The 10402-nt window shown below is 39.4% G+C and overlaps 1 non-coding gene across 1 annotated transcript; it reads left to right on the top strand.

The window, feature by feature from the left end:
- Nucleotides 1-9956: 9956 nt before the first annotated feature.
- trnal-cag lies at nucleotides 9957-10039 on the top strand. The gene has a single exon. It is a non-coding gene; the product is annotated as a tRNA-Leu (tRNA).
- The last annotated feature ends 363 nt before the right edge of the window (nucleotides 10040-10402 follow it).

Here is a 10402-nt window from a genome sequence, read left to right as displayed (position 1 = left end):
TTTGTCTGAAACATCTTTTCCACTAAAAGAAATAACTTAACATTATGGAGACTTTGCCTATTTGCATTGTTTGTGATAGATAGATGACTGACATTCAATCAATTCAATCTATCATTCATTCAAGTTGAAAACAAGAAGTGCAACTGAGCACAAACTGCTCACGAAGCTTGGATGGAACTGTAAAACTAGGCTGTGCTGATCTTACAAGAAATAAGATTTTTTTTAACGTGTACTGCATTTATTCCCTCAACTGTGTTCAGAAGCATATTTTAGTGCACTGTTTAGCTATAATAGGAGAAAGTTTCTTAGAAGGCCACCCTTTTTAAAACCAGTGAGGAGGACTGAAGGCGACTTACAAGTTTTAACATGCACATGTGGCCAGCCTGGCTACCAAATCAAAAAAACAGTGAAGCAGAGGTTACAATACACACAGCGGGAGTGTGACTTCATTCTCTATGCACAATATTAATCCATTATATTTTTACATTGCAAGTAGTAGAAATGTAAAATTGGCTCAACCTTATGCCCAGCAGCATCCAGGTTCAGTCAAGAATTAGTTATAGCATGTAAGCTATCATAAAACTATGACTACTGATGTCAGATATATTGCATGTATTGAAGATCCTTTATTGCTTAAGGATGTTGGTGTGTTAGATCTGAAAGTCGACATGTTACCTATGAAGTCCAATTTGCAAGTCTTAATAATCCATCCATTTTCTGACACTTTATCCATGCAGGTTCACGACTCCCCTACATAGGGAGCCTATCCCAGCTGGCTACGGGAAAGAGGCGGGGTTCACCCTGGACTGGTCGCTAGTCAATCACAAGGCTGACACACAAAGACAATCACACACACTCACACCTAGGGGCAATGTGGAGTAGCCAATTAACCTAATGCACATGTTTCTGGGACTGTGGGAGGAAGCTGGAGTACCCAGAGAAAACCCACGCAGGCACAGAATATAGAACTCTGCACAGAAGGGCTCAGACTGGGACTCCATACTCACTGCTTCCAAAGTCTTCTTAATCAACATGAAAGTTAGAAATCCTGATCAGATTAGTAGATCAGGGGTTATGTTATTTTCTATTATTCTTTTTTTGTTTTTCATCTTTTTTATTGTTGTTTATTTGTTTGTCTTTTTATATCTAAGGCTAGTCATAGTACATCCAGGCCTAACAACACCATTGGCTGGAGCTGTGCACTTTCCTGTAAGCCTGAAAACAGGAGTTGTAACTTCCATTTCTAGGCATATAGTTGAAACTTCCAAAGTTGGAGCCATTTTTATCTTACATATCAGAGAATCAGATTATATTTATAAATTATATATCAGAATATCAGATTCTGTCAGTGGAAGGTCCAATTTCCAGTACAGTAGTACAGTTGTATGTATTTTTGTTTATCTTTGGAGTAATAAATTTGGAGCAAATTGTTCTTCCCCTCATATTCAAGGACATTGAGAACCCAAGACTTAACCCCTTTCAAAAACTTTCCATATTTTAACTTGAAACATTAATGGGGTACTGCAACGACATACTAAAAAATGTCAGTATCTCATCAAAGAGGCAGAGACATGGAAGTATTTTTCCTGAATGCAAAAAAATAATTCATTTAAAATCGGTTTACAGTGATTAGGAATTTAGGGACTTTAAAAAAAATTGCCAAATTAATCTGTCATTGTCCATTTGGAAGTTACAAAGTTAGCAGCCATGGATCCTAATAAGGACTAATGAAAAGTAGCTCTGCTGAAACCAGAACAACCACTATGTGTGAGTGTGTGTGTGTGTGTGTGTGTGTGTTGACTAACGGGAGATTTATCACCTGAGGAAAACCGACTGCATGCTTCAGCTGCTTAAGCTATCCCAGAGGTCTCGCTGCTCTTTCGCACTGTAGAGCATAGTAATAATCCACTTAGATGTGAAGCTATGAAAACAATCAATCACTAAACTGATTCAGTTAAAAAAACACGCAGAGGCTTTATGAAAACTCTAAGAAACAGATTGCTAAAACTTCGCTAACATGTGTCAACACGAAATGACTGGATTTTCTTCAAAAGCCGCCAGGGAAGAGGCCAAAATCACATCAAAATCACGGGACAGTCAGGTATTATCTCCTCCTCTCCAGTCGCTGGTTCTGTTTGTTGGTTTGGGGACTTTTGTTTTCCCTCCCCACTTGTTTTGGCGTTGTTAAAGACGTGGAAACTAGAGGATCAAGTTTTGATGTTACAGTAGGAAAAACAGTTTTCAATTGTTTTTCAAGAATTTCAACTGAGCTTGCTTGTTCTTTTGTAGTGATAAATTATTTAAAAAAAAAAAAACATTTGGCAGAACAGGTTCGGGAAAAACAGAATTTGTGTGACACCAGCAAAGCAGAAAATACTCATTGAGGCCCATTGTTAAAAGCAGCAGCTGTTTTAAATAAGTGGTTATATTCACCTACTGCCTGTGTTATGTATTATGTATATTCTGCTGCTGACATTTCTCAAAGAATATGCAGCATGAATCCTGCAGTTTTTATCTGATACAGTTTGAGTCTCTGAATTTTTCTGTAGCAAATACATTCAGTTAGAGCAGCAACCGTTGATTATCTTCATTATGACATCAACTAGTCATTTTTTGGGATTAGTCTCTAATTCTTAAGTCTCTAATAATTATCAAAAGTCAGAGAACTTTGAATAATCTTTATCACAATTTGACCCACAGCTATTGATCATCTCATTATCTGAACTATGTTCTCAAATAATTTGTCTATCATTTTGTTTATCACATGGAGGAAAATGGTGACAAATACCAAATTTCATCCAATCATCAGCCATATGCCTTATGACAAAGACAGAATCAAATCCCCACATATTGGAAGCTACAACCAGAGGAGATATGTTTTAAAATTACTTCAACTATTGATCAATTAGTAAAATAGCTGTTAATTTTCCATAGCTCCTCTAATCGGTTCAGCTGAGCTTTTCGGCTTCACATTCAATTACACCATCATCAGTCCAGCCTAAACTGGGAAAAGGAATGGACTTAACGTGTAGCCTTGTCTGAAGTATCTTTGTATTCTATATATCCCCACTCCACTACATTTTGTACACAAATATTATACATTTCATCCCACTGCAAGTTACTTACTGCTGCATCAGAGCCAAAGGAGACACTCAGCTCAGATAATCAGTCAACATGTATGATATTTATATACTAAACATATGTCTCATTTACTGAAACCAATACAAGTACTAACTTTTAAAATAAAATAAAATTAAAATAAAATTAAGAAGGAGCTTCTTCTTCTTTGCGTCATATTTGCTATCCAACTCACCATTTTTCTTTCAGTTGCCAGTGATGATGTACAAGATAGATACTTAGAAGAGAAGAGTTATTGTTTAGTTATTAGTTCCCTCATCGTTACAGATGAGTGACTTTTGCTTTGTAAATTTTGAAAGGAGGGAGCATAAATTAATCTACATTATCATGTAGTGGGGTGGAGATGGAGGAGCTCCAGCGTGGATGAGCCTCTCCTCTGAAGTAGACATCTGTAGCTGCTGCTGGGCTCTCTTCCTCTTCCTGTGGTGGTCCTGGCAGGGGGAGCAGACTGTGGCTCTCTGAAAGGGCCTGGTCGGGGGTCCTCATCAGCTGCTACTGCTGCTGCTGCTGTTGCTGTTGCTGAGGGAAAGATGGCTCAAAGGTTCATGGCCTGATTTTGAAAGATGTTGTTCTGGACTATATGAAAGCCAGTAGGAGTAATACAGCACTACTGCAGCCTTTCAAAAGTCTAATCAAAGTAAATATTACAGAATACAAACATACTATTAGAATTTTCTTCATCAACATCTTAATTTTCTCTCAGGAACAGAATACCTCTGATTCTCTCATACAACTATGACAAGCATTGTTCTTAATCCATGACATGTGTTGTACTTTTTTTAAAGGATGAAGGAAACTACATTGTAAATGGAAAGAAACTGGGCCAGAAACAATGAAACATATTTCTTTAGTGAGTGACTGATTGTTTCGTTTTGTTTAAAAACTGTGTTATCTATTTATTCTCCGTATGAATCTTCACTTCTAAACAATGAAAAACCCTAATAGTTCCAACCCAGTCCTTCCTTTAATATTTGCATAGTGTTCAATGTAGTGCATCATATTAAACACATTCATAAGTGGATTAAAGTTAACCAAGCCAGTTTGATGTTACCTATTGTCAGTACTAATGTTCTGCTTAGTGAAGCCAGATAACTCAACATCAGGCTGTCTGTATTTTTCATGTGTAAAAACTTTCATCCACATCAACACCTCAAGGCATCCAGCATTTTTGATGTTTTTCATAGTGAACCTCCTCAGCCGTATGAAGGCTCTGAAATCTTTTATTCTTTATCTTTTCAGCTGGACAACAACAAAACTGCTTCACAGCCCGAATGTTTGGCAAAAAATGAGATAGACAGCTGACCTGATCGATCAGTCAGTCCCACAAACATAACTTGTTAACCAGCATTCATTTCTATTCTCAATCTCTGCTGCAGATTTAAAAAAAAGAAAAAAAAAACCATTTAATTGTGATATCAACTGACAAAGTCAACATAATTATGCATGATTTTAAATTTAATCAGTTCAAAGGTAGGGTTGGAAATATGTTTTTGAAGCATTTTTTGTTGTGCTTGTAGAGTATCTTCTAACATTTCAAGATTAACAAGAAAAGAAAAGCTCTGCTGTCTGTAGTCACAACAGGCCTGTAATAAGCCCATGCAATCTTTTCATTCAGTCCAAAGTGGAAATCCGACCTGCCTGGTTACCTACATACCTGCCTAGTCTTTCACATGGCTAGGTGGGTACATCGCTAAAGCTGTTAGCGAGCTAGTCGCACTAGGAAGGCACAGAGAGCAACCAAATTTGCTAGCTTATGTTAGCTTAGATGTGAATATTGACAACAGCCATTCAGAGACTAATCCTGTCACACAAAACACACACCCACATGTTCATGGTTTAGGTTCATCATGACAATGTTATGCTGTTTTTTTACATGTTAATGAGACATGAAGTAGTTGGATAGCAATGTTTGCAATGTGCTTGAACTTGATTCATGATACAGGCCCTATAGGCTCTCATATAAGCTTCTTATGTTCTACCTCTTACTGTTTACATCTGACTGAATATTTATTTATTCATCGTCACTGTAACTGTTCTTGTCCTGCACGCATCAAGCGACCTTGTAGTCCTAGTGCTTGGATAACATACTTGCATGGTTCTGATTATGTGATATGATAAGTACGTTGTTAATGTGACCTATAACACGATAAGCTGCTACAGCAAAAGCCAACATGCTCACACCTTAAAGACTGCATTCAGTGAAGCCATTCATCATGTCTTATTCAAGGGAACACACGTGTCCATGGACATATACTGTGCATACACAGCTAGACATTTGTCTGAACCTCCACAGGACAATGTGCTCAAACCTCTCATAGGTTACATTCCACAAACTCTTACCCACAACTTAACTCATTCACAAATAAAGAACAAAGAAAAATATGAAGGTTTAGAAAATAATTTTTTTATGCATAATCCAAGTGAGCCAAACAACAGGCCCAAGGGGACCAAACAAAAAGAAAGCTTACCACAGTTCAGGACTTGAGGTTATCAATAAAGGGTGAAACCAAAAATAAAGGGAAAAAGTTGTGTTTGTTGTTTGCAATATCAAAGTGTCTAACCCAAGTTCTTGGGGCTTATTTGGCCTTATTTTGTTCTTAAGACCTGTTGCACTCAGTACAAAAGATGAAAGAAAAGAAATTGCAAACATAACAACAATGTCTCTATGGAGAAGAACTAAGCACCCTGTGGGGCTAAATAGGTTCAAGTCAATGATCACTTTTCTTCTGCAGTCCTCCCTCAACATGAATTTCTAAAACACTCTTTGGTTAAATCTAGTAAAGTCTGTATGTTCATGACTGCTTAACTAACATCAGCTGAGACTCAGTGTTGAGGTCAGGAAGACTGTTGTGATTTAATTTAAGCATCTAGAATATTAGATTAGATGACTTTAGACAAGTATAGGTTTGGAACAGTCAGATGTCGTCAACAGTTTTTTTTGCAGAAGTTACTGTAAGATAAAAACGAGATATATATGTACAACAGAAACAGGGTGGATGACAAGTCAGCTTCATGTGCATCCAATCACAGCTGCAGTGATGAATAGTTTTCTAGTCACGCTGATAAAAAAAATGACAATGCATAATGTGAACGCTGTTACTAGTAGTGACAAAGCCACAACAAATGATCACTGTGCAGCTCCCTTCAGCTCTACTGCTCTCAGAACCACTCGTACAAATGGATTGGTTCCCAAGTGGCCTGTACGACTAATTTAGGAGAACTTGATGCATTCCCCAATTTTCTTTTAGGCATGAACACAATTTCCAAGGGGTCCAGTCATGTTGTAGCAGTCATGAGCCATTAGTATGCTGTCACCCAAAATTCACTAAACGATTTCATTATTTTGAAGCAATTTTGAGATTAAAAATCTGATTGAAATTACACTTCATACTTATACTGACGTTACCCTGTTTGACTCTAGCCTCTGCAGGGCCTCTTGACGCTGACTCATTTTGTTCAGGAGCTCCACGGTGTAAGTATGGAGTTCTCACCTCCGGCTCTCAGCTCATCAGGTGCAGCACCTCTACACACACTCACACACACACCCACTCACTCAACAGATGTGTTTCATCTTTTACTCTTTGTGGAGGTTGGAGTCACATCCACTTCAACAACAACACGGAAGAAAAAAAAAAGTGTCTGTTGGCTGATGTGTTCAGAGCAGAGGCCCACATGGCCCTCACTTACACCTGCCCTGGTAATGCTCACTTTTACAGGATGTGCATAAGTTATGAACACACAGCCACAGACACTTAAAACTTATGGTGTAAATATTCCCCAATATACCCCCTCTCAGTCCTGCAGAGGTGGTATGCAATACGTGAGGGAGGAGGGTTATTTGAATCTGTCCCTGAACCTGGTGCCTGGAGGCTCAGTGAGTCGGTGTCTTCTTGCTCATTTACTTTGGTTTAATTTTAACTCCAACACTCTAAAAATGCTGAGACTTTGTATGAATATGTTTGTCAAAGTAATTTTGATATATGCTTGGAAACATTTCAGCTAAAACCTGCTTCTTACTCCTGTTGCCCACTGCAGGAGAGTTAGTTGGAATATCACAGTGAGTGAGGAGTCGGCACAGCAGTTGTCATTCCTGACCCTGTGAGAGTGAGTAATCACCTCAGTGCAGTCAGGTGTCAGGCTAAAGTTTCTCTCCTTCAGCCTTCCCCTGTGAACTTGTGATCTGACCCTTTTCCCTCTCTACCTGTTTTCTGGCAACAGTGTTCTGATCTTCCTGCTAAAGTGATTTAGTTTTGCCCAGTCATTTAGCCCAGAGAAGGTACTTTAAAGTAGACCAGATTAATTAAGATTAGAATAGTCTTTTGGCCTTTGACCGACACAGAGGTCAAATATCCAGTGACTGCAGTCAAATTAAATGTGTCGTCCTACGTAGCTAGTTGTAGGCGTTATTTTCACACATGTGGAAAATATGTTTGAAAATAGACCTCCTGTTCAGATATAGCATTAGCGACCTACCTGTGTACCTCTCCTCTCAGGCCGAGAGTGGAAACCAAGGGACATTACAGACCGCTCACCAATAACGACAAATATGTCAGAGACAACTGGCTATAAGCCTTAAACTTATATTATGTCACTGTTTGTTTTCAGCTTGTTACGCTGCCTCCAAGTGGCAAAACATTTTCAATTAATACAGCTTTAAAATTATGCTGTGTGTAATGTAAAAGAGCAAAAAATTAACTTATTTTGTTTACGCTTTGGTCAACCTGCCCAGCACCCGTCCTTCCACAAGCTCAAATTTCTACATTTCAGCTTTCTGCCACTTAACAAAATAATATCTGCTGATACATTGTAATTTCCACAAGACAATGTTTATATGTTCCTAATTTTGGTAACAGACATTTTCGGAATAGCAATGTGCCCAGAGTGCTTTTCAGGGGAAAATAGACAAAAATCCATTAATCTTCTTCTTGCCACAGGTATAAACAGAATACCGAGAATACTTCATGCTGGCTGATGTTTGATTAAAGGCCTGCAACCACTCCTCAGGGAGCGCCAGATGACATAAAAAATGTATCTGTATTTATCAAGGTCCACATGAGTAGTTGATGTCGGAGCACGCTGACATTACACTGACTGTGGTGAGAATGCTTTCCTGCTTGCATGGTTTGTTTCACGTCCTTGATGTAGGGGAATAATCACAAATCAATACTTAACTCATCTCAGCACAAAATGGCTCTGGTCAGACTACATCTGTCAGAGTGCAGAGACACAGCTGGGCAGAGATCTGTGTAAGGCGGCTGGAGGGAACTAATGGGGGTGCTGACTTGATCCTCGCCTCTCATGTTCATTACATCTCGCGTTCGATGTCTTCAACACAAAACATGTTGAGTACCTGCTCTTACACCAAAGTTATAGATTTGTGCATCGAAAATGGTATTTTCAGAAAGTGAAATTGCCCTGCTTTCTGAAAATAAGAGCCAGGCTTTATGCAATTCAGGCGTAAAATGTTGTCAGGCAGCATCTTTAAATTCGACCTCAAGATCAGAGAGACGCCTGTGTTATTCATTTCTGTAGCACCAAAATTGGTGGCATGTAATGAGACAAATAAAATTCACAGGGCGTGTAAGTTCTACAGAGCAATAAGAAGAAACACTTTGGTACGAGACAAGAAGGTTAAACAATTGCTGGCCTGTGCTGTGTCTTCAGTGTGTCTCTGAAAGGTTTGTCACAGCCTCCCTGCACCCATGTGGCTTCAGTGAGTTTAATATGTAGATCACTTCCTCTGATGCACCTTAACACTATGTAGGTGTATGGCTCATTCTCTGTCCCTCTGCCCCCGAAACATGCTCCCATTTTTATGCTAATGCTTCGGCCAGACACTGACAAGATACCGAGAGAGGATAACATGCATCTAGGTTCTCCCAGTGCAGGGGAGAACAGCAGCAGCACTATCTATTACTGCACCTTTTTCTTTGTATTTCTTGAAACCTTTTCCCTTTGGCTACATTCAGCTGCTGCAGCACTACATGTCCACTATGGTCAATGAAACTGTCCACAGAGAGCATGTGCTGTGCCCTGATATGGGCAACAGCGATTTGCTCTGCAAATGTAAAAAATAATAAAGGCCAGTGTTCCACTTATTGTTTTTTAAATGCAGTGTGTGTGGCCTCTTTACACAGAAATGTGGTGGGTGTTTTTGTTATTAAACTATCAGCTTCCTGTTTCCTGCATCCTTTGATAATAGCTAGCAAGATATATTTTTTCATAAACAGGTAGCTGCATATGAAGGAAGAATCTGTAGGCAAGCCGGTCGCAGCAGAAGGCCGTCCACACTGAGTCTGGTTCTGCTCGAGGTTTCTGCCTGTTAAAAGGAAGTTTTTCCTCGCCACTGTCGCCAAATGCTTACTCAGTGTGGGGTTTTGCCCTGGGACCTGTTTCTCTCTGATTCTCTTCTTCTTTTTGAATGTGTTGTTTACACACCTGTAAAGTGTTTTGAGTTTGAACTCTGTTATGATTTGGCACTTGATACAAAATTGAATTGAACTGAATTGAAATTGAAGACTTTGGTATCAGAAAATGGTTTCTGATTTCCCTTTGTAGTCTGTTCGTAGTTCCAGTAGTTTTGGCCATCTACTTTGAGCAGGTTTTTACTGAATGCAGCTTCAAAGTCTGTGCAGAGAGCAAAAGCAGTGGAATGCATTGGCCTATCAGCTGTTGTCTGATAATGATTATTATTATTAATTAATTAATGATTATTATTGTTATTTTTTAATTTATCTTCATTTTTATTCAGATAGCCGTTTTACAGAGATAGGCTGAAATCTTGTCTCGTGTCCCTTCTCACATCTCAGTTATATATAGTCAGGATGGCCGAGCGGTCTAAGGCGCTGCGTTCAGGTCGCAGTCTCCCCTGGAGGCGTGGGTTCGAATCCCACTTCTGACAAAACTTTTGCAAGACCAAAGGCGGAGGTTTGGCGCTGTACATTCACAACTCGTGGTGTACAGCAACGAACATAATAGGAACTTTTTGCTCCCCCGACTTGGAATATCTAGCAGTGAAGTGCAGACCGTTTAAACTGGTTAGAGAACTCAGCTCGGTCATGATCATAGCGACCTACATTCCACCGAGGGCTAACGCTAAGCTAGCGCTAGAGGAGCTATACTGCCTGATTAGCAGCCAAATGGACGCTAATCCAGAGGCGGCTGTGATCGTGGCTGGGGACTTTAACCATGTAGAATTAAAGGCTGTTCTCCCCAAATTCCACAAATCCATCACCTTTCCGACCAGAGACTGCAATATACTGGA

The sequence above is a fragment of the Scatophagus argus genome, chromosome 21 (genome assembly GCF_020382885.2).
Source record: "Scatophagus argus isolate fScaArg1 chromosome 21, fScaArg1.pri, whole genome shotgun sequence".
In the NCBI taxonomy this organism is placed as follows: domain Eukaryota; kingdom Metazoa; phylum Chordata; class Actinopteri; family Scatophagidae; genus Scatophagus; species Scatophagus argus.
Note: the sequence above shows the minus strand (reverse complement) of the source record. Positions and strands in the feature narration are given on the sequence as shown.